The sequence below is a fragment of the Lepisosteus oculatus genome, chromosome 12, assembly GCF_040954835.1.
Source record: "Lepisosteus oculatus isolate fLepOcu1 chromosome 12, fLepOcu1.hap2, whole genome shotgun sequence".
In the NCBI taxonomy this organism is placed as follows: Eukaryota; Metazoa; Chordata; class Actinopteri; order Semionotiformes; family Lepisosteidae; genus Lepisosteus; species Lepisosteus oculatus.
In genome coordinates, this window is record NC_090707.1 from 37,092,307 (window position 1) to 37,117,486 (window position 25,180).

General features: G+C 50.1%; 1 protein-coding gene across 1 annotated transcript in view; it reads left to right on the forward strand.

The window, feature by feature from the left end:
* LOC102690345 (protein phosphatase 1 regulatory subunit 29) overlaps window positions 1-16,370 on the forward strand; it is a 125,298-nt gene extending 108,928 nt beyond the window's left edge. Inside the window, exon 3 of the transcript XR_011191310.1 lies at window positions 15,822-16,370. The gene's annotated coding sequence lies outside the window, so the exon portion shown is untranslated. The remainder of the gene's footprint in view (window positions 1-15,821) is intronic.
* Window positions 16,371-25,180: the final 8,810 nt, after the last annotated feature.

The window sequence follows — 25,180 nt, forward strand, 5'->3', positions numbered from 1 at the left end:
CCGCCAACACCCGCAGCGCGTTTCCGAGAAACACCCAGCGCTGTCCAGCTAAGCTCTGAAACATGAACATTTCACGCGCGTGGGCGGAAATGGCAGCATGTCCGCGCGAAAATCTCCGTATTCCACAAAAGACCAGGCCGCTGAGGCGCAGAGTTCAAATGTTCAACTCTCCTATGTCAGGGTGACCATATCTTGGTTTTCAAAAACTCTCGACACATGCCTCCAAAGTAATTAATCTTTCTTACCTTTTCTAATCAACAAATCCATTTAAACTCTCTAGTTTTTAATCAAACGTCTTTGCAAACCTTTAAACAGTGGCAGGGGTGCTATTTCTCTCCCATGATGGCAAACAAGGAAACAACACAAATATAGCCCTATTTTAAACTTAAAGTGTTGTATGTTTGTGTTTTTCCCCATTTTAAAACAACAGTCTTAACATCTGAGGAAACAAATGAAGACATCAGGGAGTCCTCATTGGTTGCAATGATCGAGCGTTTGTGTTTCCTAAAAGCATCTTCTCTTCATTCAGGAGTGAGGCTGGGGAGGGGACTCGTTTCCCTGCTCAGGAGAAGCACAGATCTTGAACTCGGGAGAGCCCCTGTCCTCTGGGTTCCCCGGACGGTCCTTAATCACTCAATGGGTGGCTAAAGAACACCGGAATACTGATCAAGTAAGCACGAACCCTTTCCATAAAGAAAGGCTGGAACAGAGAGAATTCTCGCCCGGGTTAGAAAAACCCGTTCAAAGATCTATCCTGCTCCCTCTCAGAAGTGCTCTATGGTTATTTCCCGCAGTAAAAGTCCCTGCTGTCGCACCACGAGCAGGGTCGCTCGGTAATCCCGCCGAGAGGCCGCGTTATGGATTATTCATTTGGCTAATACTGCAACTGTAATTTAAAAGCCTTCATCTCTGCTTTGAGCTGAGTCACTGAAGACAGAGAGGGGGGGTAGACCACCAATCCGCCTGAGACCAGCTTAAAAAACATAAGTGGAAGAAGGAAGGGGTTTGAACTGCTAAGAAATGTGCTGGTTGTGTTGCCGAGAAATCAGGGCCCCATCAAGTCAATAACACTTTCCCATGGTCGGACGTCCCAGCGGTCCTCGTGTTTATTCGCTCAGGGTCTAAACGGTTGTGATGTTACAAAGGCGCTTCACACCTTTGTAACAAATGTGTTGTGAGACTGCCGCGGTGTCGGTTTTTCGCCTCCAGTGATGTCTTCAGCCGAGCGCTAGTTTCCTCTCTCTGTGGTCTTGTGTCGGCCGCAGCGCAGCCGGGGCGCAGCTCTCATCCGCTCGCAGTGCCGTCTGCGCCATGTCGCCTGTCGGCGAAGACCGAGGTGTGATTCGCCTCTGACGGCTTACTCTGCTACGTGTTATCCTGAAACAGCCTAGAAGTTCAGCTTTTTAGGTGAACCTGAAAGTTAAGAAGAAGAAAAAATATACGCATGCAGAGTCTTGTGCGCCGAGAAATGTATAACGAACGAACAAGAGATTGCTGTCGGTCAGTCTGGGAATGGGTGAATCACTCAGCACGTCAGTCAGACGATGCATCTGTTAAACAGGTATCAGTAGTCCGTCGGACATTTTTTCCCGTCTGCGGGAGGCGGGGTTGCTTTATTTCACTACGTGCTAGGGCGGGCGCGCTATCCACCTAATGAACACGTGGTTAATTAGTTAAATTAGTTCTTTCCCATCTACGAAAACAGTCCCCCCCAGGGTGTCCACCTCATCACCGGCTCACAGGACACCCCCAAAATAGGAGTTCAGGAGAGAATGAAACATGGACGATTTTATTATGGTTTTTTTTAACAAGAATGAGAAAACCAGCCGCCAGCGTGCGCTCCCTGTTTCTTCAGGTGAGGAAGACAGTAAATACTATACTCTACCCATCTCCTCCCCCTTACGTTCCTGGAAAATTGAATTTTCTCCCTTTTAGGCACGAAGTCGAGATGCCAGCCAGCACCAGCCGCCTCCTGCTAGGAGTGTTACTCTCGGCTGTATAGTTGGAAGTAAATTTCGGTTCATTATGGTCGCCGGGGGGACTGAATTGTTCGCGACACCGGGAGGCACATAACTAGCGCTGTACGGTGGTTCTAGCCACGCTTGTCAATAAACCGCGATTAAGGTTGCTAAGGGAGAGACATGACTAGGCAGTCGTCCTCCAATCTTTTCTGATTCCACTGAAGAAAACAAGGCTGACCCATTCCCCCCGACAGGTCTCCGATTCAGCTAATACCCGACGCGAGAAGCTTCCGTGGAAAAGCTGCTTCAGACTTGCATCGCGCCTTTTGAATATCTACACAATAGTCCAAGAGGTCTTTTCTCCCCGGGCTGCGCTCCGTGACCGTTTTCTTTATCTGCAGTGGCTTAAGTACAACTTTCATCCAAACGTTTACCTCTCCTGCCGAACTCGCTCCGAATTTCACCCGTGATCGGGAACCCCAGCCTCATCGGTTGGAGGTTAGAAAATTCATCAACACCGACATAATCAGGAGTGCGTTTCACTTGGAATGTAATAGCATAACCTTGAGACCTTATTGACAGCGCAAGTACTGTCGAGTTAACCGACAGTATAGGGACAAAGGTGACCTCACACTTAGCTGTTGGACGACTCTACTGTAAGTAGCCTGGTCTCATCACATCCCTGTATCAAACCAAGCCTGAGCCTGGTCAGTACTGAGACTGGAGACTCTAAAAGCAAAATTCTTACGTTCAATTTCTTTTCTTTTTTTTAGGGGATAAAAGAGTATTACATGGTTACACATACAACAATGACAAAATGTCACCAATCATCATGGCAAGACAGACTTGGGACCTAAAAAAACTGTGTGAATCCATAAAAACATGAATAAAGGAGTAGACAAAAGGGAAACCAGAGATGTGGAAGAGATACCCAAAGGGAAAAGAGTAAATACAAAAAAAACTTAACAATATTATATACTGTATATAACAGCAAACACACAGACAGTACCCCAGGAATTGAACCCAGGGCCCCAGCACTGTGAGACTCCAATGCTTACCTCTGCGCCATGCTGGCTCAGCTGCAGTCAGCAATAAGTATCTCCCAGTAGTGTGGCGCAGTGCATACATACCCACACAGATGTGACTGAATTTCTATTGTCATAACCTGTGAATTAATTTTAATTGCACCTTGCTCAGGTTATGAGAGAGAGAGAACCAGCAACGTAAGTCAATGGAAACGCCAGTTCCAGTTTCAAGCTGTGCTAGACGGGCGCCGATGACGTGTCTTTGTCTCGTTGACGTGATATTGCGTGACTTGGCTGCCTGCTGTCTGATCGTGCGAGTCAGCTGTGACTCCTCGTGCTGCGCCTTCAGGGTGGACTTCTTGAGGGATCTGGAGGAGACGGACTTTACTCCTCTAAGGGGATTGACCCGCAGTACGTCGCCGGGCGGAGAGGGATGTGGAGGTGTGTTTTACTGTGGCACACGCTGGAGTGCTTGATGGGTGTTGCAGAATTACAGTCCCCCCTAAATCGCAAGCTCGCTTCGAGGTGGACGGACACCCCACAGTGACAGGTGCACGAGAGCCAGCTGTGCTCATCCTGACTTGCACACACCCTTGAAAACACACCCGCTGGCCTGGAGAAAACACATGGCCAACCCTAACGTCTTGACAATTAGATCCGGGTGTTTCAGTCTATTTATTTTTACTGCTCCACTCCCATAAAGACTAGCATTGCTGGCAAAGAACCACTATTCTCTCTCTCTCGTTCTCCTTGGTCTCCATTTGTCTCCTGTTCTGTCTTTTAGTCTCCACTGCTGTTTCTTCTCTTTCCTTCTTTCCTTGCTCCTCGTCCCTCCTACTTTGTTTTCCACTACTGCCTCTTTCACCCTCTTCTGCTCTTTCTCTCCACCTGCCCTTCTCCCCTGGGTCGGTCTGTCTGTCTCTCTGTCTGTCTTTTCTCTCTCTGCCCCCAGCTTTGTTTGTGTCGTCCATGTGCTCGTCCCGTCTGCTGTCTCTGGTGTAAACAGCTGTTGTTCTGTCAGGTCTGCGGTGAACTGGGTTCACAGTCAAGGGAATTTCCAAATCGGACTGACTCTAACTGACTAGGTGTGTGTGTGTGTGCTTTTGTGTGCTCCTGCGTGCTCCAGCATGCGTGTGTGTGTCTGTGTGTGCTCCTGCATGCATGTGTGTGTCCGTCTGTGCTCTTGTGCGCTCCTGCATGCATGTTTGTGTCTGTGTGTGTCATCTTGTGTGCTCCTACGTGCACGCCTGTGAGTGCCGGTGTGTGTCCGTGTGCTTGTACACGCACCTGCTCGTGCGTACACGTGTGCTCTCATGTGTGGGCTTGTATTTCTCTCAACCTCAGCACAAGCTTGAGGTAGTTCCCCCGAATGGGGTCCGTCGTAAAAACGGTTTGTGATGCCCACACTGATTTTCGCACCATGCGGAGTTTCAATTCAGGGCAGCATGTCGTTAATAAATGGCTTGAGAGTCCGTGGGAAGTCCCCACAGAAACAGGACTACAGGACTGCTCTGTGTGGTCGTGAGATTTTACGAATCTGTGATGGGAAAGCTGTCCGTACTGTACTCCTTATCAGCCCTGAGAGAGGTGCAGTAAACACAGCGCCTGTTCGTAATGAATCCTTTAGCGTTCCGCAGGTCTTAGCTCCCTGATTTACAGCTTCCTATAAAAACTGCCGCAGTTGGCCCACCTATAGGTGACAGCTGTAGTGTTTTACAGCCCTGTTAATTCACCCACCTCCCCTCTGTACTGCGCATCTGCTTTTCCATCTCCTCGCCTCCCTCTCGTTTCCTCCAAGCTCCTGTCTCCCTCTCCTCCCTTACCTCCCTCTCTTCGTCTCCTTTGGCCCGATCTCACTCAGACTCCAGCTCCGCTCTGTCTCTAAATCCTCCCCTTCTGTCCCTCTCCACTTTCAATTCCTTTCAGTTCAAGGTGCTTTATTGGCAGGACCCATGAGTACAATCAGTGTTGCCAAAGCAAAGCAAAGCAAATACAATTAACATAGAACAAAAATGTACAGACATTTACAATAAAGACACATCATAAAATATTTACATACAGACATATGGAGCATTGCTGAGAGACAGACTCACTGTTCCTCAGGCAGTGACAGGAGATCACACACTGTGCTGCCAGTTCAACTGAGTTCTCTCCCCCCTCTCCCAGTAGGATTGGGAGTTGTTGTGATTCTGGCAGGTGTGGGAGTTATGGGATTAGCTGTGTAAATTTGGGGAAGAATGTTTCTCTAATCCCAGGATATTCGTCACAGTGCAGTAGGAAGTGCACCTCTGTCTCTTTTTCTCCCCTGTCCTCTCTGAGCAGCCAGGTCTGCCTGTGTCGGCCAGTTTCTCTGGCCAGGCTGTGGTCACTGAGCCTGTCCTCTCTGGGCAGCCAGGTCAGCCTGTGTCCCCAGTTTCTCTGGCCAGGCTGTGGTCACTGAGCCTGTACTTCGTCAGGGTTGGTTTGTGTTTGCTGTTATTTGTCTTGGTTAAATGTTTGGCTAGTGTGTATTGTCTATTTAGGGTTCTGTAGCATTCCAGTTTATGCTGTGTTTGTGTGTGTGTCCTTTCTCTCTCTCTCTCCCTCCCTCTCTCTCTTCCACCTGTGTCCTGTCTCGTCCACATGCCTCCCTCTGGGTCTCTGCTCCTCTCCTGCTGTCTGTCGTTTTCTCTCTCCTTGTTCGAACCTGCTCCTGTCCCATCCCCCTCAATCCCATCTTTTGTCATTTTCCTTTTTTTTTAAATTCCTGTAGCACTCTCGCCCTGTTTTTCCCCAGCCATCCCTGCAGGTCTGTCCTTCACTGTACCCCCATCTCTCTCTGCCTCCACCCCTTCTCCGTTCTCCGCTAGATTTCGCCCAGTTAGCCTGCCTGACGTGTTTCATTTCTTCCCTGTGAGATGTTTCTATGCTTTTAGCACTAGCTAGAACACTAGACCGTGCTCCTGAAGTGCCCTTCACCGTGCAGGAGTCTGGAATTCAGCGTAAGCCCTTCAGTACGCACGGCGGTACACCACAACACCCGAGCAATCAGGGAGCAGTGGCAGAGTGAGTCATCGTCTTAGTCAAACTGAGTACAGCACCGTGAAAAGCAGGTGGGTTAGATGCCGATCTGCAGCGAAAGTGCACAATTAGCATGGCAGATGTTGAAGCTGGAGATGATTGGAATGCATTAATAACTGATGACTTTATATCATCCTGGCTTTGCACTCCCGCTGCCTCCGCCTTCGTAGATGAGTGCCAAGCGGTTTCTCCGTCCTGTAGTGTCCCTGAGTTATCCCCTAGAGCCTACAGCTCGCAACGGGGCTTCTGAGCCCCCATGCTGGTGGCCCCGGAGTCCGCCTCCCTGTCCTCGTTCCCGCTGAGCTCTCTGCTGCGAAACTGGGTACCACCCAGAGGTGGGCCCAGCCTCGCACCTGCCCGGGCCCAGCCGACCGAGGGCAAGCCCTGGGGGTACGTGACTCAGGAGCAGGGGCACCCCCGGGCGAGGACAGCGCAGACAGACTGGGAAATGGCCAGAAACAGCAGAGACATGCAAATTCCACTATTTACGCGTCTTTGAAAAGGGCCCCGGTGCTCAGAGGCTCCCAGCATTCCCCATGTGGCAGGGCAATGCCCTTGTCCTCGCTGATCACACTCTAAATTGGCACCTACTGTCGTCCCCTGGCACTGCAGTCTCATCAAATCCGAGATCTCTGAGCGCGCGGCAGAGGCCAGGGGAAGAACTGTCCCGAAACGGAAAAGCAGAACCTCCCCAGACAGCATCTAAGGACACGAAGAACAGTTCTGTAAGATCCCGGAACCAGCTGATCGTACAAAACAGTGAGAAGTCGCCTGAATTGCCCATGATGTGTTGGATGTACAGTAGATCTCGGCACAGTATAGTAATGAATAAATAATGCCTAGAAAGGTCTTCTTGATTCAGGATCTGCAGGAGTTTTGACCCCCTTGATCCCATCAAGCCCTAATTGGGCTATTTTAATCCTCTTCCTGCTTCTTGCACAGATGACGATGCAAGGAGACCTGCTGGCCTGCTGTCTTTCATGAGAAGCTGACCCGTGGAGCCCTGCCTTAAGATAAGACGCTCCGCTGCTTTTGCAAAGCACTGTTCTGATCACACGCAGGCCCTTTCTTTGACAACATCCCTGGATGTGATCTGGCAAGACGAGGGCAGGACTTGCTCTTTCCAGCAGGGGACCTCAGTGTGTCTGGGTGTGAAGTGGGCGGATTTGAAAGACGGATTGTGCCGCCGCCCGCTGGCATGCATGGTGTTGGCATGGGCTGACTGTTTTCAGCTCCAGGCTGGACCAGACGCAGCGTCTGATGTTTGTACAAGTGAACTAAGATAACTTTCAGAACTAGCTATGGGTTTGTGTTAAAGGGGCGCTGTTTTATTGAATGGAAAGAGGAGGTTAGAAACCTTTAGCCAATCAGTGCTTGTCAGTACCATACAACTTCCTCCCAGCCCTGTGTTCTAGGTTTGATTGTAAGCAGGTCCACCCTTCTGTGTGGAGTTTGCATGTTCCCCCCAGGTTCGTATGGGTCGTCTCCCATACATTGGTTTCTCCACAGATATAAAAACACGTGGAACAAGTTTCAAGTGAGAGGAGGCCCCCTTGGTCTATCAATCCCGTGTGGTAGTTTGGAGCTAATTGATTCTCTGGGTCTCATCAAGGTTTTTTCTTGAAAGAAGCCAGGGTATCGGGTTCAACCACATGGCTGGGCAGCTTGTTCCACACTCCCACCACCCTTTGGGTAAAGTGGGGAGAGCTCTGCCGTTCTCAGTCTTCAGCAAAGGCCCATGTAGTTTCCAAACATGTTCAACCCAATTCAGTAATACCGACAGTGTGTCCGGAATAAATATCACAAGCCTACCGGCGAGCGATCAGCCTAGCTCAGTGTCGAACGGGTCTTGAGCTGTGCTGGTACTCCAGGGGAGCTCAGCTGCAGTCTGCCTGTCAGCAGTTCTTGATGGCAATAATTGTCAAGTGTGAACCCACCCTGAGGCTGTGTTGACTTGGCAGTCGAGTCTGCACCTTCTGCAGCAGTGTGGAGCAAAGGAGCATCACTCAACCAGGTTCAGGCACTCACACAATTTTTAAGCCAGTCCAGCACAATTTGAGCGTCTCACTTGTGTGTGCCTTATGAGCGTTAGATGTTTCTCCAATTTTGCTCTTTTTTTTTTAATTACCCAGTATTCATTCTGCTGTTCTCCTTATCTGCTTCCCAGAAGGCTACGACAGAGACAACGAGGTGTGTATACCCACATGATCTGACACAGAAAACCGAGATGTCGACATCTTTTTGTGCATTCCTGTGCCCTTGCAGAAAATCTTTCATCTTCCTGTGTTTGCACAGAAAATCCTGTCTCCTTTTATGCGGACCTACACAGACAACGTTCACTCTGTCTGTGTCTCAGTCTACAGCAGAAGGAAATGTTTATTGCTGAAATACGCTCAGCCTGAGAGTGTGTGCAGGTTGAATGTTCAATCTGCGTGTGAGGAGAGGATGGACACTTGCTTGGATCAGATTGATTGGCCACTGTCTTGCTCTGCGTCCACAGAGATGTCAGTCTCACTGTCTATACAGTACATACAGCTTAACAAGTGTCTGTAGCCCACACATACTCCTGTATTGATCTCTGGCTCTCTCTCTCCATTCCCCCTTGCCTCTCTCTTGCTCTCTCTGTGATGAGCCTACCTTGACAGGTAATTTACTGCTTGAGCAGATCTAACAATGCGCAGGAGAGAGGGAGAGAGGGAGAGGGGAGAGAGGGGAGAGAGGGGGAGTGGAGACGAAGAGACCCCAGACATGGGCTAATACAAGTGGGAGAAAGAGGGGGAGAGACTGAAGCCAAAAGAGACAGAAGCAGAGGCCTTGTGATTGGAGGTGGGAGGGCGAGCTGCCCCATTCGCTCATTGCCAGCGTTCCAGCGAGAAGAGGCAGAGAGAGGGAGAGGGGGGAGAGGCAGACAGGGGAAGGAGGTAGAGGAGGAGAGGCAGGTAGAGACGTAGAGGGGAAGGAGGCAGAGGGGGAGAGGCAGGTAGAGACGTAGAGGGGAAGGAGGCAGAGAGAGGCAGACAGAGGAAGGAGGCAGAGGGGGAGAGACAGAGGGAGAGGGGGGAGAGGCAGAGAGAGACAGACAGGGGAAGGAGGCAGAGGGGGAAAGGCAGAGAGAGACAGACAGGGGAAGGAGGCAGAGGGAGGACAGGAGGGAAGGAACAGATGGACAGAGGCAGAAAGGACAAGGAGGCGGAGAGAGACAGACAGGGGAAAAGAAGAAGGAGGCAGGCCGAGACATACAATAGAGACAAGTTAGAAATCAGTTCAGAAGCGCAGAGAGGGAAAAGAGAGGCGGATGGAGAGCCAGAGAGATGGGCTATTTTTAGTTTACCCTTATCACACAGGTGCAGATGTGACTGGAGAGCAGCGAAGCACAGTGTCGCCCCCAGGGGCGGTATGTATGGTAAACAGGCTCAGCGCAGGCGCCCATTTCCCACGGACAGAGGGGAGCAGCGGAGAGGGACCCTGAAATCACAAACGGGAGGTACAGGGCGCCACAAACCCGACGCCAGCTGTGTCTCCTCCGCGGGCGACAGTAATGTCAGCAGGGACGCATCCTGGCGAGACGTGCCCCCTCTTCTCCTTGCTTCCCAGTGTCTCTCCTGTGTGGAGACACAGGGAGCCCCCGCTCAGTCTATGATGAGGTATGAGATGAGTTTCATTCGTGCTGAAAACAGCCGTTTCCAGAGAACACTCTCCCTCAGTGGCCTGAACTCCAGCAGTGGAACAGAGGCTTGAATTATCTGGGGCTACTGCCCCCGATGACGGTTGACATATTTAACCCCAGTGACCCTCAGGACAAAGTGTGACGCCCCCCCCTGGCTTCTCGCGATCGCAGCTGCACAGATCGGCACATGGGCCTGGGTGTGGCGGTCAGGCCTGGCCCCCACCGGAGGTCCCACGCTCTGTGCTGCCAGCAGATTTCTGCAGACGCTGGTGTGTCTCTGATGACGGGGTGAAAAGAACACGTCCCGGTATCTCCCAGCCCCTGACAAGCCTTTGATGACACGACAGTCCCCGCAGTAAGAGCTCAAGTAATTATGGGAAAGGAGAGTGGCGACTTCAGCTTCTGCTGTGAGGGAGCTGCCAGCGTTTCTGTGTGAAGCCTGCCTGATCAAGGCTAATGAGGACTGCTTTCATTACACAGCCTTCCCTCCGTCTCAGAACTGCTCTCCGTGTTCAAGAGCTGGCCTTGTTCTCTCTGAGGCGTGCACATTCTAAAGGCAACGTCTCTGATTGCTATTTTTTTTTGTTGCCAGTTCTCATTTGTTTTTTAGTCTTTCAGATCACAAGCCGCTTTTTCTGGGGGGGGGGAACCGCAGTGCTTTGAACGATCTGGAAACAAACGTGCAGCAGGCTGGGGAACCACAGCATAGCAATCTGCTGTCGAGGGCCACCAGGAGTGGTGTGCAGCATCACTCTCTGGGCGTAATGTAGAGAGAGAGAGAGATTGCCGTTCTAGAGCAAAGTGCTTGGTTGTCACTGCCAGAGAAAAATCCATTTTCATAATTTAAGAGTCTTTTAAGAAACTTCAATCCAGGCCAATTTGAGCTTTTCCCGATACGATCTATGGATGTGGCCTCCAATAATATCGGAACTTCAAAGTTCAAACCTCTGGACCCTACAGAGGTCAGACCCACACGCTCCTTGCCCTCCTCCTGATGCATCCTGGGTCAGCTCAACGCTTGGTGTGTGGAACTGCCGGCCGCTTTCTCTCCTAAATGCACTGGAAGTGTTGCATGCCTGTCTCATAGCTGAGACGCCCCGGCCCGTGGGCGGATGTTGACCGTTCCCTTTCTGTCACGATTATAGTCCCCCCTCCTTAAGGGTGCTCCAGCCCTTTCACTTCAGACTTCATTCTGTGCACCTGATCCCTTTTACCCAGCCCACCTTAAAAGCCAGGCGCTGACGCTCATCCTGGCTCTGCATCTGGTTTCCGCACCGTAAGAGTCCGGGACCTGGAAGCGCCTGGTCCCGTTAAGGTTTTAACCTCTGTTCCTGTTCCTAGTCCGCCGGTTCCGACCCGGTTCATGGTTTTTAATTCCTTGTTTTGATGGATCTCCTGGCTTTGGACTTACTCTTGTGTTTTGGATTCCCTCTATGGATTGTATTTTGGATTGTTTGCCTCGGCCACACCTTCCCCGTGCACCAGCCCCGTATCCTTGCATGACGTTTCCCCAGTGTTTCCCCACTTCTTTGGATTGTGTCGTCCGCATAGGGTCCGGAAAGAACTGTTCGTTACACTTTCTGATATCCGCCACTTGAATCCGACCGCCTCGCAATCTCTTCCTTTCAAGACCTCCTTCTCCTTGAAGTGCTGCAGTGTCCGTTACTCCACGGGGGCCGGACCGACTCCTTTCCAGTAGAGCAACTTACACTTTGTGGACTTACGATCACAACTAAGGACAGTCTCCTTAATGGACACTGTCCTTCGCTCACGGTGCCTGAGACGAAATGTCAGACTGTTGGGGATCACGCTGTTCGTGCCACTGTTACATTTTTATGGGACGTCCTCCCTGCCCCCCCCCCTGTCGAGAGACAAATTCTCTTGACTGGTTTTAAATCTAAAGCGTCTGACACACCTACAGTATTTACTGCCTGACTGTTTCGCAGTCCGCTTGCATGTTCTCGTTTCATTTGATTTCTTTTGCGCTGTGTTTCCTAGCATCGTGTCCTTGGAATCGGAAAGGCGCTTTAGAAATGTCAAGTTACATTATTGAGAATAACGTGGCTGTGTTCGATATGATAAGGTTCTTATTCTTCTATTAGGAGGTCTCGATATTCGTCTTGCGTCTGTGTGCGCTGCCCCCAGGCTGGCTCAGGTGAGCGAATGTCAGCGCTGGTACCCTTGGGGCCCTGTGTCGCGCGGGTGACGGGCGAGGAGACAGCGTGTGGGCACTGCGCTGCGGGAGAGGTCGCCCTGGCGCCGGGCCAGCCCTGCCGCGGCTGTCAGCGGCCCCCGCAGAGGAGAGCAGAGAAGGTCAGAGCCGGGCTCGTACCTGTCAGCTCTCCGGCGTCTCCCGGGAGGGATCCTTCTCCTCTGACGCTTCCTCAGGCGGCTCACTGCGCACGTCCGGGGGGGGGCGTGTTCAAGTTTTGCCGCTGGGGTTCGACGATTTCCAGCGTCGTCGTGAAGAGTGAAGTGTGTCGGGCTGTGATTGTGGCGCAGTGCTTAGCGTTCCGGCCTCGCCGTGCTGGGTTCTTGGGTGCTGTCTGTGTGGAGTTTGCATGTTGTAGCTGCGTTCGCATTGGTTTCCTTCCACAGTCCGTGCTGGCAGACTAACTGGCTTCTGGGAAGACTGGCCCCGTTGTGTGGGGGCGTGTGCGTCCGTGTCTGTGTGTGCCCTGCGATGGACTGGCGTCCTGTCCAGGGCGTGTCCTGCCTTGCGGCTTTTGCAGGATAGACTCTGGCTCCCCTCTGACCTTTGTATTGGATAAAGCCGTTGGAACATGGATGGAGGGATGAAACGTGCTGCTTAACAAAGAAATCATCGGGGGACAGTTTATTATCGCCTGCAAACTCTCCGTAGTTTGCTCGCTGTTGGCTGACGGTGATTAGTGCTGGTGGCGTGTAAATTATGACAAAGTTGTGTAACGATGAGGGAGAGTTCTGAGCTTTCTGCGCCCACTCATTATTACGCTAAAGAGAGTGACATTATCTGGTTAAAGCACAGTAAAACAGCAGCACGTTTCTGGTAGAACAGCAGGGAATCCAGGGTGAAAGGAAAGTCAGCTGGAGTGTGAAAGACTGAATTGGAGTTTAGCGGTGGAATTGAATCGAATGAAGAGGTTTTTGTTTTTGTGTGACTGCCAGTCTAACCAGTCCCTTCCGGAGCACGGCACTGTGCGCTGGCAGCCCCTGCTCCCTGTCGCCGTACGGGAATATCGTTCGGGAAGAGAGCAGGGTGACGCCAAGTCCAGGTCGTTTCCAGACCGCCGGGCTCCGCGCCCCATCCGCATGGTCGGCCGCGGGAACTGTGGGGAAGCAGGGAGAGTTTTAATTGGGGTCCAGTCCGCCCACGCACTGACTGTCAAAGGCGCGCGGCACAGTTAAGCCCAGCTCCCCGCGGCCAATTAGTGCTTTCCTGGGCTGAGAAAGCCAGCCGGCCGCCGCTGGTCTCTTGATTTCCCTGCAGGAAGACTGGGAGTCCTGCGCCAGCTGTGGGAGAGAGCGGAGAGGGACGGAGGCGGTGAGGTGGGGGGGGTCGGTGGTCTGTGCTGAGAGTTGAAGAGTGTGGCCCTGCTGACTCCTGTGTGGTGCGGATTTAGGACCCTATGCAGACGGTGTAATCCGGAAGAGACTGGAGAAGGACAACAGGGAAAACAGGGAGAGGAATGGATGGGAGGACAGACAGGGGGCGGTGCCGCCGGTGATCCAGGTGCGAGGGGGAGCGCAGGGGAACACCCCGTGGGAGTCCGAAAGGGAAACACGGGGCACCGTCCAAAGTCCAGGGAGCCGGGAGATCAATCAAAGACAGACAGTTAAAACAGGAAGCGGGTCGGAACAGGAACAGGAACAGGGAAGTTAAAAACACGATGACGAGGCCAGGCGCTCCGAGCCCCGGACCCAGACGGTCCGGACTCCGGGGCGAAGCCGATGCTGTCGGGTCTCTCCTGGACCCGCTGGTAGGCGGGCCTCCGGGTCATTTCCCAAAGCTGAGCCCAGAGCTTAGGAGGCACGTGACTTATATAGTGACGGGCTAAACAGGAGACAGGTGGGCGTAATAATGAAACTAATAGTAAAAGGTCGGAGCGCCCTCTGGAGGAGGGATGACGACTGTGTCATCTGTGGTCCCTGCAGGGGGAGAGAGAAGGCGAGGGCAGGCTAACGGGCAGCACCAGCAGACTGGCAGAGAGAGGGCGCCAGGTTCTGGGGAGCAGCAATATCCCAGGGACCGGGAGGGAGGGAGCAGAGGAGGACGCCTGCAGAGAGGCCTGGAAGACTGAGAGCGAGGACAGCAAGGCCACAGGGATTGCGTTTCGGGAGAGGGACAGATGTCCGCTCGAGTCGGTTAAGGAACGCGTCATCTTTTCCACCGATCTCTCCCCGGGGAAGCTCTCTCGCGGTAGCTCTGCTGCGCAGGGCGTGTGCGTGCGCCTACTCGCACAAGATGCGCACTCTCTGTCGCCCTGGGCTCCGCGCTGTCTCTGTCCCTCTTGGCCTCCCGTCTCTCTCCCGTTTTCCCTATCTCCACCTGTTTGACCCCCTCCCTCCTCTCCTTCTCCCCCCCTTTCTGCGCTCCCAGTGCTCAATCTAGTGCCTCCTCTGAGTACTCTTCACTTGACCCTGCAGCCCTTTTAAGCCACAAGCCACACCGTACACAGTACCTGTTCGTGCATGCACCCAGGGCCTGAGGTCCAGGGCAGAGTCCGTGACAGCGGTATCGCACTCTGGGGTTCCCAGGCTCAGTTACATCCCTGGGGCCAGGGGATCTGTCCTCTCCTGCACTTGTCTGAGCTGAACCCTGGAGACAGCCTGAAGTGTGGAATTGCGCAGATGTGCAGCTCTGGCCGGTGTAGGACAGGAAGCACCCTGAGGCGCGTGGGACAGGCAGGCCCACGCCGCGCAGAGATGTGGCGAGTGGAGAGGACACAAGCACGCCCGCGCCCGACTTCCCTCGAATCCTTCTGTGCTCTCATTTTTGCGTTTCCTGAGTCCATTCCAACAGAAATTTTGTGTGTGTGGGGGGGAGGGGGGGGACAGCAATTTATAACATCCATCTAAGGAAGGACAGTGAGCCAGCAGTCATTTTGTTAAATGTCCTTTCAGAAAAAATCTTTTTTTATTATTTCAGGCTTTCTGTTTCTGCATCTCCATTTCATTTTTTTCTGCATTCAAAGGAAACGCCCTGGGCTCGACAAGCTGACCGCTTTTATTAAACGCGGAAAAACAAAAAGGTGTCGCAGCTTCAGAAGCAGATTAATCTTCAAGTTCAAATCACCTGCAATAAGCTGATAATTGGCCAGGTTTCACAGCCTGTAGCAAGTGCCGTACTGTGTTCAGTTTGGTAGATTTGTACATATATTAATTAGCTGTTGCTGTTTCCTGGTGCTGGAACAGTTTAATCACAGGTCTGGGGATGGTTGTGACGGGCTGATAGGCTCTAATAAAGGCCAAACAGCTGGCCATGCAAATTTGTCTTAAAATATGCATAACAGAAACAAAACTGGTTAGATTGTTCTAACTTCTAGCTTTGTGACACACCCATCCCTCCATTCTCTAACCACTTCTTCCAATTGAGGGGTGCAGGAGCAGCAGGCTCAAGGTGGGGTACACCCTGGATGGGACACCAGCCCCAGACGCACAGACACACTCACGCCAGGGCCAGTTTTCCCAGAAGCCAGTTAAGCTTCCAGCGCGTCTCTGGACAGTGGCAGAAAACCCATGGAAACACAGGGGGAACACACAAACTCCACCCAGACAGCACCCCAGGAATTGAACCTGTGGCCCCAGCACGCTGGGGCAGCAAAGCAATGCGCCACTTTGTAACGCCGTCAGAGCTAATTAATATTCCGCTGTCCCACAAGTCATAGCAACTTTGGAACGCCGTCAGAGCTAATTAATATTCCGCTGTCCCACAAGTCATAGCAACTTTGGAACGCCGTCAGAGCTAATTAATATTCCGCTGTCCCACAAGTCATAGCAACTTTGTAACGCCATCAGAGCTAATTAATATTCCGCTGTCCCACAAGTCATAGCAACCTTGGAACGCCGTCAGAGCTCATTAATATTCCGCTGTCCCACAATTCATAGCAACTTCTCCTTGTCCCCCAGGGAAGAAGCCGTAACCCTGAAAGGTGTGCCTCATGAGAAGGAGACACACAGATGAACATTCTGCCGGAGCGTGTGCTGTGCCTGTCAGACTAGAGGAAACGGCGGCGGGGATCACGCAGAGAGCACAGTGGGGTTCGGCACGGGCCGAGGAAGCGCCGGTTCTCTGATGAGCTCCTCTGACAGCCCGGCTCACGCCCTCTCCCTGGGATGCAGAGAGCAGCTGGATGATGCCTAGAATGAGCACTGAGCGGGCCGGATGGGCTCAATGGTTCTCCTCCCGGCTATCGCCTGCACTCTGACTTTCAGCTTAAGGTTAGTCCAATTCCAGGGGGGGGGCTGAGGTGTTCTGAGACTGGGCACTTGCTTGCGTTCACCCACCGACACTGAAACCGAGCTGGAAGTGCACACAGGTCACAGTCTGCCAGTGCATCAGCAACCTAAAGGACACCTGCCTCGTCTCTTCAAAAACTAGTTCTGTTAACGCCATATTCCATTTTGCGCAAGCCCCCTTTTCCCCTCGGCTTTTTCAGACTCTTCGCTTTTTGCAAAGTTATTACGATTCACCGTGATGGGTGAACATAGCCAGCTTTTCTCGTTCTCAGCTGTACAGTATAAGGCGTCATGAATTGAAATGACCCTAGCCTCGCAGTGAAGGGCTTTGTCCTACCAGCTGTGCACTTTGGCAGAGTCATTACAGTGTTTTTTTTTCCCATTCTGCAAGCACTGCGTGAAGGAATGCTGTCAGGGTATGTCCTGGGGGCAGCTGTCTTCTTCTGTTACTCACTGTCCCCCCCGAACAGCAGCTCAGAGTCAGCACAAAGGAAAGAACCCTGACCCAGATGGGCTCAATCCTTAAAACAAGTCCTCACGTCTGGGAGGTTCAGAGACCGCCATATAGAATTCAATAGCTAGGTAGTCAGTCCTAGCTTATTTTGGGGTCAGCAGTGGGATTTATTTTCCATTTTATGTACGTGAGCAATCAAACAAATCCAAAGACACAGCTATTAACTGTAAAAGGTCTATGTAGTTATTAGGATCCCAGACTTTATGTGTAAATGTGATCTCTTTACCCTTGGAAAAAACCCTCAACCCCACTTCCCGAAACACCAGCAGCATTTTGAATTCGATACAGAACGGAGTACAAGCTGACAGCAAAAGGCTACCTGGTCCACCTGCAGACATGCGGCATTCCTAGTTCTCCGTATGGGTGCGGAGTGGTAGTACTGAAGCCTGCTCAGAAACGAAACGGACAGCCTCCTGGAGTCAAGTCTATGCTCTGAAGGTTGAATTTAATCTTATCCGATTGTAGGGGTTGAAAAAAGACAACACGTGGCTTTCAGGCACCTGCGAGGTGAAGACTGAGACAAATTCAGGAGCACAGAAAGAGCAGTGTGATGCGTGCCTCTTGTCTGCTCCCCCAGACAAGCCGTTTTATCTTTGACTGAGATGCTGAATGTAGGTTTAAGGAGGGCGTTGGTCCAAAGTTGAAGTTAATGAATCGGGAATGGGAGATACGATGTCCATGGTCCATGGTCCTGCAAAATCCTCCAGTACACTACGGCAGGTCGAAAATTGGGAATGCACTGTCGCTGTGACTTTGTGCACCTCAGTCTGCCCCACTGCCATGCTGGCCCAGTGGATGGAAACGTGTTCAGCCGACACCTCTGACAACGTTGGACCAAGCACAGCATCCTGTCTGAGTTTGATGCGGCGTGCCCACTCTGGACAGGGCCCCTAACCTTCTAACAGACCAGTCCAGCGCTGCTTTAATCTGACAAGCTGATATTCCCCCTTTCAGCACCTTTTAAACTGTCCTATGTCATAAAATCAGGGAGCGCCTTGTTAATTACTTGCTAATTGCAAGGAGAGATTTTCTGCCCCCGACTAATGGCACCTTGTTTCCAGAACCAGGCATTGGCAGTGAGGAGGGGTGACCTCTGAAACGTGGCACCTTTCTGTCCAGTTTAAGCATGGACACCGCTGGTAAGAGCTGCGGTGTTTATTTGCTGTATAATAAAGAGCTACAGTTTATTTGCTGTAGAAAGCAATGGAATACTATGATCCAAGCTGTGCTCTTTTTAAATAGACAATTGGATGTTTTCTGAGAACACAAAATGCCATCATCTGTTTCGGTAGACTTGACTGGTAATCGGGAGTAATTGAGGAAACTTACATTGATCTGGTGTAATCTCTAATGCTGTATTATGGCTATGTAGTTTGCTTTACAGTATGTTCGCGCACAGTGCTGGATGGAGTAACACATGTTAACAATCAGCACACAAATTAGCCTATATAATTTGCAGTAAGTGCTGTAATTCAAGATGCCAGAAGACGCTGCCTCTTTATCAGTGTCTGGAGCTGCGCTGTAAACAAGACACAGTGAGGCAGTGAAGGCACAGGCAGGGAATCTCATCATGCAATTGCTGTGTCATTAACAGTTTCCTGTCTTTTTTCTCTCTGATGGCAGCAGTAAGGAATCGTGATCGGGGCTCTGGACTTGTAACCAGAGAATTGTGAGGATCAGTTCTCGAACAGGACGGGACTGTGCTTCAATCAGATTGCTCCGGTTAAATTGCCCCACTACATCAATGGGCACAAATGTAAGTCACTTTGGATAAATGAATCCCGTCTTATTATTTAAACTACAGGAATACCCAGAAATCCTCTTTTGTCTGCAAAGTCCGTGAGCAATACTACTAGTGATGTTTTTTCCACCAGTCTATATAATATACATAGCATCACCAGCAAACCTGTCACCATAGCTGCAGCAAATTCTAAAAGCTATCAGGAAAATAATCATCATGGTACTTTATTGAACATTGATGATGTTTGGTAAATTAATTTTTGTTGGTTGCTGGTTAGCACTTGTCATCAACAGGATTGACAACTCCCAGCAAGCAATGCGTACAAGACAGGTCTCGCCCTGGACAGGACGCCGGTCCGTCACAGGGCACACACACATACAGACACGCACACACTCACAGCAGGGCCAGTTTTCCCAGACGCCAAGTAACCCATAAGCCTGTCTTTGGACTGTGGGGGGAAACCGGAGCCCCTGGAGGAAACCCACATGAACACTGGGAGAACATGCAAACTCCTCACAGACAGCACCCCAGGAATTGAGCCCAGGACACCAGTGCTGCGAGGCAACAATGTTGACCACTGCGCCACCATGTTACCCAAACGTTAAATTAATTTTTAAAAATCTCTATTCGAATTAAATATATCTAATCTTTAAATCTCACAGGATGCGCACAGTAGGCTCAACAGTACACACTGGTGTTGGTGGAGGGGAGTCCCCATTATCTGTAAAGCGCTTTGAGTGGAGTGTCCTAAAAAAAGTGTAGGGATATTTTATTATGATGATGATGATGATGATGATGAATGATCCTTTCCAAAACCCTTATATTTCATTCTTGTCAAAAACACCCATGCAGAAATTGGGTGATGGGTTTCTTTTGATGCTCCACCTGCACATACAATCTAAATAAATCTAAATGAACGTCTAATTCCACTTCATATATTCAACGACAGGTCTATGATAGCAGCCCAGACAGCTGTTTCCTAGTTGGGTTAATCTCATAGATGCATCTATTGTCTTTACTGTCCGTGAGATGAATCGATTTTTTAAATAAGCACATTGACGGAGCACTTCACATATTATCCAGTGGCTTACAGGTTTCTCCCTGTGCAAAGTGTGGTCTGATAGACTGAGCTGTGCTCCTCCCTCTCCTGCACTGCTAGTGTACTGACTAGTCTAGTGTCCAGTCTGTCAGACTGTAACACTGCTCCTCCCTCTCCTGCACTGCTAGTGTACTGACTAGTCTATCGGTGTGTCTGCATTGCCTCTGCGTCTCTGCCGTGTCTCTCTCATGCTCAGCGCAGTGGAAACCCACCACACTGCCTGCACAGTGAGCTCCCTCTCTCTCTCTCTGCCTCCCTGTCTCTCCTCCTTCCCCCAGTGCTGTTTCCTTTGTACAACCTCCAGTAAAACAAGACCGAAACAAGATTGATCCGTTCCACCTGATTAAGTCTCTCGCTCTGCCTCTCCTTCTTCTTATTTCTGCCTCACTCCCTCTCTTCCACCGGCCTCCCTCTGTCTCTTTCCCTTTTCGTCTCGTTGTTTCCCCACACTCTTTCGCTTCTGCCGTTTTCCTCCTTTTCGCCAGGCTGGGTCTGTCCCTCTCCTTCTCGTTCCTCCTCCATCCTCCCTGTCTCCCCCACTGGCCCAGGCCTCTCTCCTTCTCTCGCTCCCCCTCCTCCCCTCCCTGCCTCCCTCTTTCGTTTCTCTGGCTTTCCGCTCAGGCATCTCCGTGATCAGCTTAATTTTTAATCAAAACCCGCAGTCCGCTGCCACTCCGGGGAGAGCGCTGAATTATTGATCGGCAGCGGGGATGAAGAGGAGGTGAACCAGCGGGGGAGAAGCCTAATTGAAGGAGAGGGAGGAGGGTGGAGGTGGGACAGAGGGATGCCGAGCGCGAGAGAGAGAAAGGCAGATTTGGGCGAGGAGGCAGAGGGGATCGAGGGGGGGTGATATCTAACAAGGCCCGCCAGATGTGGTCTTCAGGACAAGCTATGTGGCTCATTTACCACTGCGGTAATTCTTACTATACCTGTGCTCTCATCATTGCAAAAAGACCAAGTACCAGAGCACTTCCAAAACATGGAGCATAATGCAATACATCACTGCATGGATAGCTGTAGCTGCATTGCCCTCCCCATTTCTCCCATCAGCTGCTGAGCTGTTCGGTGCATTTCATTCAGGGTGGTGATGCCGTCTTTCGTTAGCGCTGGACACTCGAGCTCACCGGAGTCACTGGGAGCTCCCTCAAGACACACACAGAGAACCGGAGTCACTGGGAGCTCCCTCAAGACACGGAGAGATCACCGGAGTCAGTGGGGGATCACTGTAGACACAGAGAGATCACCGGAGTCAGTGGGGGATCACTGTAGACACAGAGAGATCACTGGAGTCACTGGGGGATCACTGTAGACACAGAGAGATCACTGGAGTCAGTGGGGGATCACTGTAGACACGGAGAGATCACTGGAGTCACTGGGGGATCACTGGAGTCACTGAGGGATCACTGGAGACACAGAGAGATCACTGGAGTCGCTGGGAGATCACTGGAGTCACAGATCACTGGAGTAACTGGGAGCCCCTTGGAGATACAGAGAGATCACTGGAGACACTGGGAGCTCCCTGAAGACACAGAGAGCTCACCTAAGTCACTGGGAGCTCCCTGGAGACACAGAGAGATCACTGGAGTCGCTGAGAGATCACTGGAGATGCTGGAAGCTCAATGGAGTCACGGGGAGCTCACTGGAGACACTGGGAGCTCGATGGAGATGCAGGGGAACTGTTTACATGTGCTCATAGGATTCCAGTCCCAGATGGAAGAATCACAGAGCCTTGACTGGAGTTATTGATGTTGTTCTGTAGGACCTACTGAGCACAAGTCTTTAACACTTCAGTCGCTTGGAAGTCTCACAAATTGCCTCTTGTAAATGGAGTTGGAAATAGCTCAGAATTTTTATATAACATAAAGAAGAGAGACAGAATAAAATTAAAAACGACTCCTTTAATTTAAGGCTTTCTCAAGATAAGTGCCAAAAACCTTTCTCGTAATACCTAGTAATTCTCTCTGCCTGTCAGTCTGGCTGTCAGTATTTAATTAAATGACACGCATATAGAAACCTTAAACAAACTGCTTTGCATGAATCTGCATAATGGGAAAATATGCAGGCAGGATTATGATTATCATTAATATTTTTTTCCTGTTTTTGCCCCACCATGAGTCACAGCAGTGGCCATGATTAGGAACCTGCGATTGATAATGCAACTATCCCTGTCTTCATGAATATTCAAATCTCTGTCAGGTTGCGGGTGTTTATGCTACTGATGCTCTTCGCAAAACTGTCAGGTTTTCATCCACTCCCGTCATCATCATCATCATCATCGGCTCTGAGGAAAAATGTCTCGTTCACCCAAACATTTAAATTAACACTCCTGTTGGCGTTGGAGCTTGTAGGGTAATTTAGTCTAGCTCATCTGCAGCTTCTAATTAACTCTCCCCCATCATCATCGGAAGTGAAAGAAGCCGTGTCTCTTCCATACCTTGAGATAAAAACCCCCATCAGTATCAGAACAGCACAACCCAGAGAGAAACTCTCGAGCTCATCGATAACCTCAAATTAAAACGCCAATCAAACCTTTAAACGCCTGTCGTTGTCAGGTCTGGAGAACAGCTGAAAGAGAGAGTCTGGAGTCTTATACAGAAAGTTCTTTTTAAAAAGTGGTGACATTTCCAAACCTCAGTGGGTATTAATATTAAAAATCTTTGTTGATTTCTGTTTTTTTTTTTATTTGATTGAAGAGAGAAAGGATTACACACTTTCACACACGTCATTTTTTTTTATCAACGTTGTGCGAGATTTGCGTGCATTCGGGTCATACATTCATATACAGCTTGATCTACATCTAAATCTACAACTTGATCTGTGTAGATAGTTACAGAGATCCCTCCCGCAGGAGACAAACCAGTGTGCAGGTGAGTCTAGTTCTACATGAGTACCAGTACAGGTCACAGACCTTTTTATGTTTGGTCAGAAACGTCTCTAAACCCAAAGATTCATCCTGCCTTTAAATTGATTTTTAAATCCCTAGGTTCTCAGCGGGAACTTTAAGTGACAGTTCGACGTTCCTCAATTGAGGAGATAAAATTCTGTATCATTCCTGAATTTGGGGTTCATATACGGGACATGCTCAAGCTGTAATCTGGGGATTTCGGAGGTGATCTCAGACAGTGTGCGTCTCCTCTTCAGGCTTTTGAAACTGTATTTCAAGGGCTCCCAGTCGTGATCCAGTACTCTAGCAGACCTACAGGATTATACACCAAAATCAAGCTCTTAATTGACTAATGGGATTAATCCGAACTGTTTTCATGTTGGTGGTCACCCTTCAACTACTGCATTTCGTACAGAAAAAAAAAACTCTTTGCAGTAGTAAAAATAAAACTTGCCTGTAACTTCATCACTTTATTCCAATCCAACCATTAGTTTGGCTTCAGTTAATGAATTAAGCCTGTTTGCGGTGGGTGTTAGTGTTCCAGGGTCTGCTACAGGGAACACCTTGCAGACCCAGGTAAGTACCTATATCTCTAGGTCTGGATCTAACTCTGGGTCTGGGCTTTGCAAAATAGCTTTGCAGACCTTTAAAAACCTGAATCCTCTTTTCCCTTCCGATTCCTAACCAAAAATCCACAACTAAAAAGCTCCAGGTGCTTTCATCTGCCTGCAGGGTCTGGTATTCTGAAATGCCTCTCAGGGCTGGTGTTTGGTCATCTTCCTCTCTTCTGGTGGTGGGAGTGCGAGTCCCTGGTGGACAGGAGTTGGGAGTCTTTAACTGTTGTCGGGTGCGTGTTGCTCGCTCAGCGTGTAAAAGGCACCATGCAGACTCTGAGCCACACTTTCAGCTCCGCGTCCTTCGAGTGGCACCAGAACCTTTGCTCCCTGCTCCGGACTCCTTTCACAAAGACGTTAAAAGCGCTTGATCAAGGGGTGAGTCTCTGTATTGATTTTCCCTGTGTATTTGTCGGATTTCCTGTTCTGCTTGACAGGTTCTGTCCAGTTGTATGATGCGGTAAAAGCATTCAAATTAATGCACTCGAAATCTGTTTTTTTTTTTTTTGCATTTCATTAGCGTCAGCGCACAAAACCTGGCAGGTGAATGCGTGAGGAATTAGTCTCTTCTCTCGACGTGCGTCTCTGTGAATCAGCTTCTGTTCCAAGACGCGTTCCTTAATCAATGGGGACTCCCGCTGTTCTTCAGTTTTGCTATCCGGTATTTAAATTTGGAATCGGAAAATGATTTTGCTTTGAATACCCCCCACCCCCCCCCTCCCTTCTGCAGTGCTCCGTATAAAAAATCATGTGTCACTGTGGGAAAACCGGATCATCATTAGAGCAGTGCACTTCAGACCACGAGCCTCACAGAGCACACAGCACCCGCTGCTGGAGGAGTGACGCAGCCCTCGTTGAGAGCACATTCATTCAATCGCTCACTCGGTCAATCAATCAATCCAATTATTATAGAGCGCCTTTCAATGCACTTCAGGACAATTCCCTGAATTCCCTGCTTTTCCCCATGAATCTGTTTTTTCTCCTCCATCTCACTCTCCCTCTTTCTCGTCATCAGTGCTTTATCTCCTCTCTCTGTCACATTCTACTGTTTTCCTCACAGATCAGCCCCCTGCTGACTTCTGCTCTATTTCCCTCACTGATTTCTGATTGGAGAGGGAGAGAGAGGCCAGGAGGGGGGTTACTGACAATCTGACTGGCTGATGGCCTGGACACTACAGCACACTGACACTGCGCTGAGTAAGAGGGAGGAGCTCCATCACTGAAACACAAGCAGGTCAGTGGAAATCTAGTACAAGTATTGGCCACCTTATTTCCAGCAGAAATAATCCTGGCTTGCTAGAATCCATAGATTCAGTGTAAATCACTTATTGTGTGTTTTTATTAATGGTGTTAATGTACTGGAGTGTCCAGTCAGTCAGTGTGTCTTTATTAACTCCTCTCTCTCAGTGCAGTGTTCATGTACTGGAGTGTCCAGTCAGTCAGTGTGTCTGTATGAACCCCTCTCTCTCTCAGTGCAATGTTCATGTACTGGAGTGTCCAGTCAGTCAGTGTGTCTGTATGCCAACCTTAGCAAAGATGCCAGGTTACCACCACTAAGCTCATGAACAGGTCCATCACCAAGTGGTCAGCACAGCAGTTTCACATCTCATCTGAAGGACGGCACCTCCAATGGTTTTGCTGTGTCTTTCTGTTCCTCTGTGCTTTAGTATACTGGGGGATATGTCATATACAGTATGTCTATTACTTACGCCATATGTATAGTATATTTGTAGTATGCTCACAGTACAGGAAACCATAGTAAACCTGCAGGAAATGCTCATAACACTATGGTTTGCGAGGCAGAAATGTGCTGAAAACAATTATGCAACACTGGATGATTTGTAGCAAAACTGTGCTTCCTGACAGAAGCACACCAGTTGTGAACCGCTCTCTCGAAAGGCTTTTCCAGGTTATTCCTCCATATTGAATTCTTATTCTTACTGACAAGCACTAAAATAAAAGATGTAAAGGAGCCACAGACAGCATCTGTTATCTTTATCACTCTTGCTCATACCAGTGCTGCTCTTCGAAGTCGGGATATATTGAGGGAATAAATATGTCAAGATCTCATTCAAGCGTTTCTCGAAGGATCCCAGAGAATGGGCTGCTCTGATGTTGTCCGGCTAGCTGGACTCGGACTGTCCCGTCTCTGCAGGGAGAGAAGCACCGTGAGCTTT